Below are 12,276 nucleotides of genomic sequence, written 5' to 3'. Positions count from 1 at the left end.
AGGAGCAAAAAATTGTCTCAGTTAATTTATACTATACAACACATGATTATCAATTTTACTTATCAAGCTGTACCACACACGCACACACGCACACACACACACACACAACAAAAGCAGTCTATTTCAGTCTATTTTATCATCGCTAAGTTGCGGCCATGGCCACCATTATCCTTTTTGCTCCTGTTTACTGCTTTGTTCTGTTCTGTGTATAAATGATGCAATGCAACAGTTTTCCTATGTTGTATTTTAATTACTTAAGGTGATGCCCTTCTGTTTCATCTGTGTTGTTACAAACATCATGATTTACTTCTATTTTTAGGCAAAACAGTCATGTACTCTCTCCCTCCCTCTCTTTCTCTCTCTCGGGTGTGTGTGTGTGTGTGTGTGTGTGTGTGTGTGTGTGTGTACTAATTTCTTTATCTCTGTCAGCAAACATAATGTATTTCTATACTTGATTAATATAAATAATGGTGCAGCTATTCTGAGGGTGACATGCTTTTAGGATTGTTGTTTCATTTCCTTCCAATAGAAACACACAGTGGAATTGAGAGTTATTAGTGTTCTGGTTTGAAGCTTTCAAGAACCTTCCTTCCATACACTCAACCATACAGACCGTAACAGTTTTCATTTCCTCTGAGAGAGTTTATTGTTTTCCCTTTATCCAGATCCACATTGGTTTTTACTACAGTTCCTTTTTCTATAATGAACAGGTGTAAAGTGGATTTTTCCTTCCGGTTCTGATGCACATTTCTTTGGGACTAGTAATGCTAAGCACTTTGATGTATATTCTGACCGCCTGTTTGTCTTGTTAGAGACAATGGATATTGTTACTTTACCCATTTAAAAAATATTCAGATTTTGCATACTAAATCCTTATCACGTACATTGTTTTCACATAATTTATCCAAATCTATAGGTTGATGTTTCCAGGTTTTTGCTTGCTGAGTTGGAACTTTTTAAATTAGTGTATTCCCATTGCTTTGTCATTCCCTGTGAATTGTGCCAAAAACGATCTAGCAAACATGAGTGGTAAAGAGTTTTTCTCACTTTTGTTTTTCTTTCTAGAAGTTTGAGGGCTTCCACTCTTGGGTCTTTGATATACTTTGAGGTGAATTTGAACAAGTATAAAATAAGGATCTCATCTCATTCTCAATCCTAGGCAAATACAAATAGCATCTATTACTATGTCCATTTAATCATTATTTTCTTTAGGCATCTTTATCAAAAGGTAATTGACTTGGCTTGGGTAAAAGGCTAACCAAAACAAATAGTGCTTGAGAAAGTCCTTACTACTTTGTAAGTTAATTAGCAAATAAAAGTAAAATAGATAAGGAAGATGTTATGTATGTATGAAAAAACATGTACAAACTTCCAGTGTTACATATGGGCAACCTGTCAATTCCACAATAGTGAGTTCCCTCCTAGAATCTAATACCTCTTCAATCATAGTTTTCTAACTATACTCACAGTACCAGGCATGAATTTCTCACTGTAGAATGAACCTCAACTAGTATCAGAGATTGAGTGAATGCTGCTACTGCATGTGATTTGCCTGGAAAGTTTGAATTATAATTTTTTAGGTTTAGAGATTGGTAAGAAAATTAATGACTTTTCTTCAAAAGAAACATATACGAGAACTTCCAGCACTATAAAAATCATCAAACACTGTTAAAGATAAATGAATGATTAATAATAATTAATATAAATAATATAAGATAAACTCTGGAATCATTGGTTTTGTGATTAGAGCATCAGTGCATAGGATAATGAAAGTACTTGAAATACAAAATTATTTATTTTATTTTAGTTTTTAGTCTACTGTTTTATTTTGGTATTTAATTTAAAGTGTGTGTATTGTTGTTGTTGTTGGTGGTGATGTTGATGGCTATGGTGGTGGTTTTAAAAATGCCTACTGATTTCATTTGTAAATGATATATTTTTACAGTCTGAAAACCAAGTTTATGCTGTCTAAGAAGAAAAGCATGTACGCCTGTTCATTGATACATCTAGAAAATAATTTGAAGACTTTATCTAAACACATTAACCATAATGTGAACAGAGTTTTGTCAAGGATAAAGGATTATGTTTCAGACTTGCTCCCATACAACAAATATGAAGCCTTTCTCTTTCCTCGCCAGCTAATATTGAGGTGCTCAGTTTCATTAGAATTGCCAACAGTTTTTCACAATTTTCCATTGCAGCCTGAAGGGCAGAATTCACTCTCTTGGAACCACTATAAATGAGTGGAAGCCGACTGTACAAGGAGAAAAGCAATTGAACTTGCTTTGTTTCCCCTACATTCCTCAATATGAGAGAATTAAACTTCTGTAGGTATTCCAAAATCGCTTTAATTTTCCTATCATATTTTCCTTTCTCTTTTCTTGTAGTCTAGTAAACAAAAGAATCATTGGCACTTCTCATCTGCATTTTGTTGACTAACTTATACCATTATCCCTTCAGTCTAGGGATCACTCATGATGGTCTATGCTCTGCATGATTGAGACATTCAGATATGTGGTGACTGCATGAACTCCAGGAGCAGAGCAAGAACTGTTTCCTTAACACACTGGAGAAGAGCAATTAAGATTCATTTAATTCCTTAGGGACTGCTAGGCCTTTGCCACATCAGTCTGGTTATTATTAGACCGGGTATTTCTGTGAAAGCAAGTAGCATACAGAAAATACTGAACACTAAAACTTACTAAGTATATATTATATGTTTAGCTGCTTCTTAATAAGAATTTCTAATTGTTATAAAAATTGTCCATGTGTGAAGGGCTTAATCAATCAATCAATAAAGGTTAAATAAAATTAAGAATGTGACATTTTACTGTCTCAGGAGGTAGAGCAATAACTGTGGTGGAGGTGTTTGTATGTTATATTTGGGGCTATGAAACATGGAACATGTGAGGTCACCTGAAATGGATCCACCAACATAAACGAAAAATTTTGTCCACAGGGTAAGAAAGTCAAAAAAGAGGTTGTTTTCCATTAAGATCAGAAGTTAGGATCTTTTCTCCAAAAGGCAACTTCAAAAGGAATTGTCTTTGGAAATGACAAGAAATATTATTTTCTAGTTAACTGAGTGAAGTTTTTTCAAATAAGCCAAAAGCAAAATACTTTGAAATTCTGAAGGATATGCCAAATCAAGGTGTGAATTATATTTACTTATCTTGGTAGAGAAGGCATACATCACGATCCTTAGAGAATATTACACATTGGGAACAGATGGAAAATAAGCTCAAAATTAATGAGGAGATGCTGTCAGGGAAATCTATGACCAAATGAAATGAGGTCAGTTGAGGAAGTTTAAGGCAAGGCTGTATTGCAAGATGAGCTGTTATAGAAGATTTTAATGAGTGAGGTATAGAAACTGAAGGAACCTTGGATTTAAAGGGCACCTGGCTTTGCAAGAGAAGAATCACGAGAACAGATGTGTACACAGCGAAAAGCTAAAGTATGCATGCCCTAACCTAGAGGGAGGCACGCAATCTAAGTGAGAGATGCATGGTATCCATTGAAGCATAGAGATGCCCATGCACCTGCCAATTATTTGTGCAGCCCCAATACAAACGAGAAAGGAAGAAAAGCTTTGTGGCCTCCCTTGGATCTGGGAGTTTATGTTCCAGTGTGTGCAGATGGGTATTTACAAAATAACCAAGTCCAGACATAATGAAGGTAAGGGCTATAAGTGCTTTGCTTTCAAAGCAAGAGTTTTGAGATTGATATTTCAAAGATCCATTATGAAAGTTCTTTCTGATGAGGTTCAATTCTGTTGGGAACTTAAATAACTTCTATAGGATAAATGGGTCCCAAACGTTCTTCTAGCAGCTCTATAGGTGCAGGAAGAAGGAAGGGCAGCTTAATTCTTCCTTTGTTGTATTGAGGGAAATATGGATGCTCAGTTTGAACAAGAATGTGTCTGTCAGGGTATTTATGAACCCTTAGTATAACGGTTGAACCAATAGGATGATTAAGCAAGATTGGCCTCCCTAATTTGAGTGGCATCACTCATTTGATGAGCTGAGTGAACAAGGAGATGAATCAGAATAAATCACACACACACACATACAGAGAGAGAGAGAGAGAGAGAGAGAGAGAGAGAGAGAGAGAGAGAAAGAGAGAGAGAGAGAGAGATCTCAAGGTATAACTTGATCTTAGCCCTCAGTGACCTAGTTTTTCCTTGTAGGTCCCACATCCTTAAAATTTCTTAAAGTAGAACTATCAACTAGAGATCATAATTTAAAATGTGAGTTTGTGAGGGATATATCACATTCAAACCATAACAAATGATAGAGAAAAATTATTTAAAATGAGTTTAAAATGTTAGATACTCTAATTCTGTGTTACTATTTATTTGAAATCTTTTTTTTAATTTTTCAATTACACGTATTCATTTATGTGTGTGTATGTATACATCTCACAGCATGTGTGTAGAGGTCATATGATAACATACACGGACAGTTTCTCTCCTACTGTGTGGCTCCAGAGGATCAAATTTGGGTCATGAAGTTTGATCACCATGTGCCTTTTCTGGCTGAGCCATCTTGATATCTCATATTTGAGACTGTATTTGATTCCTGTTTAAACTATACTTTATGATATACTGTGTACACTCTAGTACTTCCAGTTTTCTTTCTGGAAACAGTATTTCCCATGCAGATATTAATTGGCTACTTCATGGTGAGCTAATGCATATTTCCTTAAGAACATTTGGCAGTTATTTTAAAACAGATTCAAGTCTTATAAAAGTACCTTTATTAATCACAATAAGCATAATGAACATGATCATAGCCATAATTAACTAGTTTCTCACATTATATTAACAGCTTAAAGTTAAATGTCATAGAATTTTAATCATTTCATATTTATCATTAAGTATACTTTTTCCAAGAGTCAAGTTGTATATTATCAAAGAAATACACCAACTGACTTGTGATGTTCATTGTTTACTCTAGTTCAAAATTATATATGATAAGCATAAAGCTAAATGAAACTGTAGCTAAATGGTATGTTTATGAACAACATGCTTTGATTCCAGTGATAGAACCAGACAGAATCCATGACTGCACTGAAAATCATTGCAGAGAGAAAGGTAATTGTTTCCAATGCATTCAATGTTCTGCCAAAATACGATCTTAAGAAGAGAGGCAATCTTTTCCTCAAGCATAATGTCTACATTCCTATTAGAAGACCATTTCTATTTTATAGTTATTACATTATTATCATCATCTGGATTCATTGCATGCTCGGAATCACATAAATGGGCACTTTGTAAATATCAAATGGACAGAAGATACATTTTAATGTTTACTAAAAATAAAATAAAATGTATTCTACATGATTTTAAATGCATATAACTTCCCGGTGATAGGAGATGAATATATACTTTGTAAAATCGGAATTTTGTAGTAACATAGAAAAAAAAACACTTCAAACATATCATAAGTATTTTAATTTTGTGGAAGGAAGTACAGGCGGTTTGTTCCTTACGCCTTTGCTGTTTCTGAGTGCTCTTCCTGGTGACCTACTTATGGAAAAGAAAGACCCCACAAAGGGAAAGAAGGATCCTTCACAAGACTTTATAGTAATTACACCCTCAAAAAAAAAACTGTGTGGCATTTTGTCGGACCTTTAAACATATATTATATACCTTTTACAGTAAATGAATTAGTGGTACCCATTATGGGAATTTTGATGTGCATAATTGCATCTTTTAGGGACAAAATTAAATTGAGCTGTGCTAAGCAAACTATTCACAAAAATTTTTCACACTTTTGTGACTATCTTGCCATTACCTTAGGAATGAAAGTTATTAGATAGATTTATTATTATTGACACAATATTCTGACTGATGAAAAGAAAATGCTGTAGAAGTATACTAAGTGAAATTATAAACAGAAATACACCATAGGAAATAATTCCTATCATTTTTGGTTTTAAAAACTTCAGAGTAGTTAGAAATCAATTGTAATATAACTACTAGTTCATAAATTTTTACATATGCTGCTTATACTTAAAATAATACTTAAGTTTTTAAACCAATGTATTATTGCAAATATTTTATTGAATGTATTTTGAAGCATGATTAATCAAAACTCAGAGACAGATATTGGGATTCAACCTAAAGACCAGAAAAAAAAAGCAGCCAGACACTGGCTCTTACCTCAATCTCAGTCCAAAAATGGTGATCCTGCCTTCAGGAAACCTCAGAATGAGACTGAGGGCTATCTCCTCACTTCTTTTAATCCTCTCTAGTTCTGGGATTATGAGCATGCACCACTACTGCCTGGTTTCTATGGCAAGCTAGTGTGGCTACTGGGATTAAAGGTGTGTGTCATTGCTGCCTGAACTATTAGGCTGGTCAGTGTGGCTGGTTTACTCTTCTGATCTTCAGACAAGCTTTATTTATTGAAATACAAGTGAAATGCCACTATAGTATTTGAGCTGAATTTGTACATATCATTGAGCACTGTGTGATGTGTCTGTGTGTAAACATTGTTTGATCAGTCAAACATCTCTAGCTCCTCATATGTGCATTCTTTGTGACTAGAATATTCAAAGGCCTTCTCTCTATCTTTTTGAGAAACGCAGAGCAGAATCACCATCTCTTACTATGCAGCATCTTCCCAGAGCAGTCTTCTAACTCTGGAATGAAGTTTCCGTAGACCAGGTCTTCCCTACCTCTACTCTTCATCAAATTCTAACCATCACTCATTTCTCAAGTACTGAGATCAAAACCTTTCTGTTCCACATGGAAGTGATTTCATGTGGATCTTGTGTTTCCATGCCTCCTATATTTCATTAAAGATCATCTGAAGCTTTTGTTTCTGTGAGGCTGCCACTAAGAGTAGGATTTGTGTGTCTTAATGTACTATTCCATGCCATGCATGTACCACATTTATTTTCCTGTCCATCATCTGATGGACACTTAAGTGGCTTCATTTCTAGGCTTTTAGTGATATCAATAAAAAAAAAAAAAAACCTCGTTTATCTTCTCCATTCTGACTCCATTTTCCCTTGGTCAAACTGTCAGAAAAGGGATTTTCATATCATAATAAAACTGTTTTTTTTTTTTTCAATGAAGTCTTACTGGGTCTGCAAACCACTCTTAACACTGGGAGCTTGTATGGGTCTAACCTAGGCCCTACACATGTATTTAATAGTTATGTAGCATGGAGTTTTTGTGTTTCTATGAAAAGTTCTTGACATGTGTTAGTATTTTTCCTGATCAACCTCTTTCTGGTACAGCTGTGAGACAGACAGCTGTAACTATCTAGCACACTCATTTTTACTGTAGAATTTTTACTTTTTACCTATCCACTTCTACAGATACAAAAAAAGCTACTCACCATCTGCTTCATATCCAATGTTCCCAGATTGCAGAATTCACCACTTGACACTGGTGCTTTAATTGCTTTTAGAATATTTAATATACTACTGAAAACTAGGAATCCTTCCTCAGTTCTCAATTTAAATCTGTCTAGGAAGATCCAAAATACATTAATTGAATGTTTTTCCAAATATATTAGCAAAAATTCAATTTAACAATGAATATGAATACACCAAGTTTACTGGGGTGTGCTTGAAGGGTAGCAATTTTATTAATAACCAAGGGACTCGAGAGCAACAGCTCTGACAGATGCCCCCACCATCAAGGTTGCACTGGAGTGCCACACAACGCATTGTACTGCTTACGGTACTATATAATTGAAGTGCAACCCCTTACAACTTCATAGTGAGAGAAAATAGTGGATCTCAGAGATAAAGGCCCAGAAATTCAGTGAATCAAGGGACACAGTGTAGGCAGAAGTTTATGTCCTGCCTTGTCCTGCAGCTGTTCAGTCCTAGTAAATCACACAGAAGCTTATATTAATTATAAGCTGGTTGGCCTATTAGCTTAAGCTTATTATTAACTAGCTCTAACAACTTAAATTAACCCATAATTCTTATCTATGTTTAGCCACATGGCTTGGAACCTTACTCAGTGAGGCATTCTCATCTTGCTTTCTCTGTGTCTGCTTGGTGACTGTAGACTAGGCTTTCCACTTTTCAAAATTCTCCTAGTCTGGTCACCCCGCCAATACTTTCTGCCTGGCTACTGGCCAATTAGCATTTTATTAAAACCAATACAAGTGACAAATCTTTGCAGGGTACAAGATCATTACCCCAAAGGAACTCAGGTAACAAAATCCTGACGGTAGTCTTTCCCTACCCTATCTAAAGCTGTTAACCTATCCTATTTCTTATAGTTTACTTAACACTGTACATTTAAAAAAAGATTTAATCAAGTAACTTTGCTTTTTAATAATGTTCATGATAATTTCTATCCCATGGTCTCTAGAAGATTCATAGAAAAGTAAGCTGGGGAAGCTACTAAATTTCCATCCCATAATTGGGGGTAGCATTGTCATTTCTTCCTCTTTTGTATTTTTTTTAACCACTGGCATAATCATGTACATTAAGAGTTCTTGTTTGATCAGAGTCCCCAATAGTTAACTTTAGTGTCAAAGTGCCAGGATGGATTACCTTTTGTTTCCATCTTTCCCTGATATTCTTTTTTCCCCTGAGCTAGAGTGAAACAACTCATATTTATCAGTGCCACCAGTCTAAAAATTTGGCAAATTAGTTTTATCAGATATTACCCAGTTTTTATTGTTTGAGAATACTGTACTGCCGACAGTGATAGCAGGAATTGTGGACTAAGATCCCTCTAAATTAGGAGAATTGATTGGACATCTCAGCATGAAGGAACTGACTTGAAAACCGAAAAACTAGGAGGGAACAGAACAGAATTTCATAATGCATTTATATCAAATCCACTCCTTTTTCTCTCCCTTCAATTTCCATCCTACCCTCCTCTACTGTTCCTTCTTAACTTTACATGTTCCTTTCTAAACCCACTTAGTTTGTCTGGGTATAGATGTTCTACTTGGCCACGGGTATCCTGTTAAGGATGCAAGTCTGAAGAACACCTGACTCCCCTTTCCTAAGCACCTTCAATTGTGAATAGCTCCTCCTCAATTAAGGGTAGGATTAAATGTAGCTCTCTACTAGATAACAATTGGCTTTTTATGCAAACCTTGTACATGTAGCTCCAAGTACTGTGAATTAATATGTGCAATAGTGTCATCGTATCTGACGACTACTGTTTTGGTACAAACATACACCACCTCCAACTCTTAGAATCATTCTACCCTTACCTCTCTTCCACAATGGTCTCCAAGCCTTAGGTGTAGCTGTCCTATCTAGGGCTAAGTGCTATACCCTCTTATTCTCTGTACATTGACTAGATGAAGGTATCTATGTTAATCACCCTCCACTACAGAATAAAAGCATCTATGAGGGTTGAGAGATACACTATTCTATGGATGGAAATGTAAGAACTTAGGGGTAGATTACCCTTTTCATTTGCCAGAATGAGTAGGTATCCATATTAGCTTTTCTGACCCTGTAGTTCTGCAAACCATCAGGGAGCTTAGTATAATGTACATAGATCTTGTGTCTATTCTTTTTTGCCAAATTAATGCCAATTATATTTTTTTTCAAATATTAAGGAGTTACATAGTTTGCACAACTGTAATTTATATAAGAAAACTGAATATGGCTACACTTTTCTATATAGGGCTCACAGATAATAGTATTCAAGACTGAAATTCAGGTTGTCTTCTGAGGAGGGAGAAGCTGCCTCATGCTGGGGACACTTGACATGTAAATGAATGAACCATAGTCATTTAAAGCTTACTAATCATCTTTCCTGAATGCTAACCCAAAGGATTGAGTAATTTTAAACCTTCCCTTTCCGTATTACATTACCCAAAGGAGATTCAAATTTAGCTAACATTCAAGATTCCTTTATTTTTATTTTCCTTACGATTAATACGATAGTGAGCTGCTTTTCCATTGTGCAGATCCTGAAATCAGCTCTGTGATAGCAAAATTCTGAATTTTTTTCTTCAAAATAATCTCCAGATTTTAAGTTTACATATGTTTATGAAATTATGATCAAATAATAATCTAAAAATTAAGATCACTATGTAGCTTGGGAGTGAAGTGACCTCTGCGACAGACTACATTCACTGCATGTGAAATGGTTTTCATATCTTGAAAATATGGCCACTTAGCACAAACCAGATTAATAATAATTAGTATATCATCCCACTCCACCACTTTACATACAGCTAATAAACAACAAGCAGTGATAGTACAGAGTGAACCTTTACTAAACATTAAATGAGTTAGCTAATTGTTACTTCTAAATTTATATATTATGGAAATTATATGTAGAAAGCTGCAAAAACAGAGTAAGAAAACTGAATCTAATTTTACTCATAAAGTTGTTCAACTACAGGACTCCAAATTACTGCATTCTAGACAAAAACACTGTACCTTTACTTGGAAATACTTGTGTTTTCCATGAGTTCATAGCAGAACTCATCTATCCCATTCATTTGAAATTCCTTTATGAATGAATTTTATTTTATCTATCATTTATCATCAGATTAAGTATGTTTCTCTTCTTGGGTCCTGAACACATCCCTGGCAGATGTTCCTGTAAAAGCCAAAATTCTTCCTCTTCATTTACATTGTTAATTTATCTATTAACTCAAATTATTAATTGTTGGTTTTCTAACCTCCTGTGATAGACTATAAAATGTTTGAGTTCACATGTGAATTCCTTATAGAACCTAAAAACTCTGGTTAAATAGCAGAGCATCTTGCAAACACTCAAATATTTATTTGTTGAGTCAATGAATAATGCAACAGGACATGAAAAGTGAGGGAGATGGCACTGAGAGCTTCGCAAATGCATTAACCATCAAAGAGCTGGATGCGTCCAGACGCATACATTCTTGAATATATTTGTCAGCTAGAGGGTTTGGAAACCGTTTGTGAAAACTTTTTCTAGTCTGTGCCATTAAAATAATTCATTAGTCCAGAGACATTGGGTCAACCTCACCACTAGGCAGGGATTTGTTTTTTCTCTTTCTTTCCTAACTGCTCAACATCCATCCTGCCTTCAACAGAAACCTGCCTCAGCCATGCTGCTGGGTAAAGCATGGGAGTCTTTCCATCTTTGCTCTAGGCTTCCACAGATCTACTTACTTTGACGAGCATCAAGAGTTGACCAGAGTGCAAGTTCTCTGGGTGTCACAGAGCCTGTGAAAGTAGCTATTAGCCATAGAACCAAAATTTTTGTTATTATTTCATCCTTTCAATCTGGGAACCTTTCCAGGCACCTAGCTGGTATGGCTAAAAACAACAAGAAAACTGTTTCTCTTTGCTCCTCTTCCTAGTACTTCCTCAGGACTCTTTCCAGACGCCCAGGCAGCTAATTAAGAGACGTGATATCCTAGTCCACTCCAATATGATCCTCCAAACTTTCCTAACTTGGGACTCTCATTAGCTACTTGGATAACCTCAGTAAGAGACTAACTTTCCTGAGCTCGGTCTCTTTAGGATTCTCCTAAATCAGCCAGGCTGCCATCCTGCTTGGGAAATGAACTGGTAGTTACTAGGAAGGAATTGTGGATAGGAATGGAAGAAAGATGAGACAGAGTGAGTGGAAAGAGTAATAGAAATGCATTATAGATGTGTGTGAAAGTGACAAAGATCAAGATTAATAAAGAAAATAATAATTTGTTTAAATATGATCAAATCCAAATAACAAAAAAAAAATTAAATTCTACATCTTTCCTATAATGGACCCATATGGAAACTTAGTTTNATTTTTTTTTTTTTTTAAATTTTCGAGACAGGGTTTCTCTGTAGCTTTTGGTTCCTGTCCTGGAACTAGCTCTTCTAGACAAGGCTGGCCTCGAAGTCACAGAGATCTGCCTGCCTCTGCCTCCCGAGTGCTGGGACTAAAGGCGTGCGCCACCACCGCCCGGCACCAATCAATATTTTGAAACACACTGTTGAGTACTCTATTTCTCCTCTTTTAAAATACTAATGAATCTCTTGGTTTGTCATTTCCTTAACAATTGCATCATAGTCTGTCTATTTATGAGTGACACATTGATGGATGGAAAGGATTTATTTTCCACTTTGTAAACATAAAATCTTTACAATGGATGATTTTTGTATACAAATCCTTGCATATACATATAATAACATGAAAGATATATTCTTTAAATATGAATTACTCGATAAATTGTTTGTATTTGCTTTTATTATCATCATTAGTTCCTCCCTTGTAGGTACTATGTTAACTTTTATTACTGCACATTAAAATATCACCCACTTGCAAGCTAAAACAAACGTAATTTATTTTCT

The sequence above is a fragment of the Alexandromys fortis genome, unplaced genomic scaffold (assembly GCF_014885135.2).
Source record: "Alexandromys fortis isolate MF-2015 unplaced genomic scaffold, M_Fortis_MF-2015_v1.1 scaffold_52, whole genome shotgun sequence".
Taxonomy (NCBI): Eukaryota; Metazoa; Chordata; class Mammalia; order Rodentia; family Cricetidae; genus Alexandromys; species Alexandromys fortis.
This window is presented reverse-complemented; position numbering follows the sequence as displayed.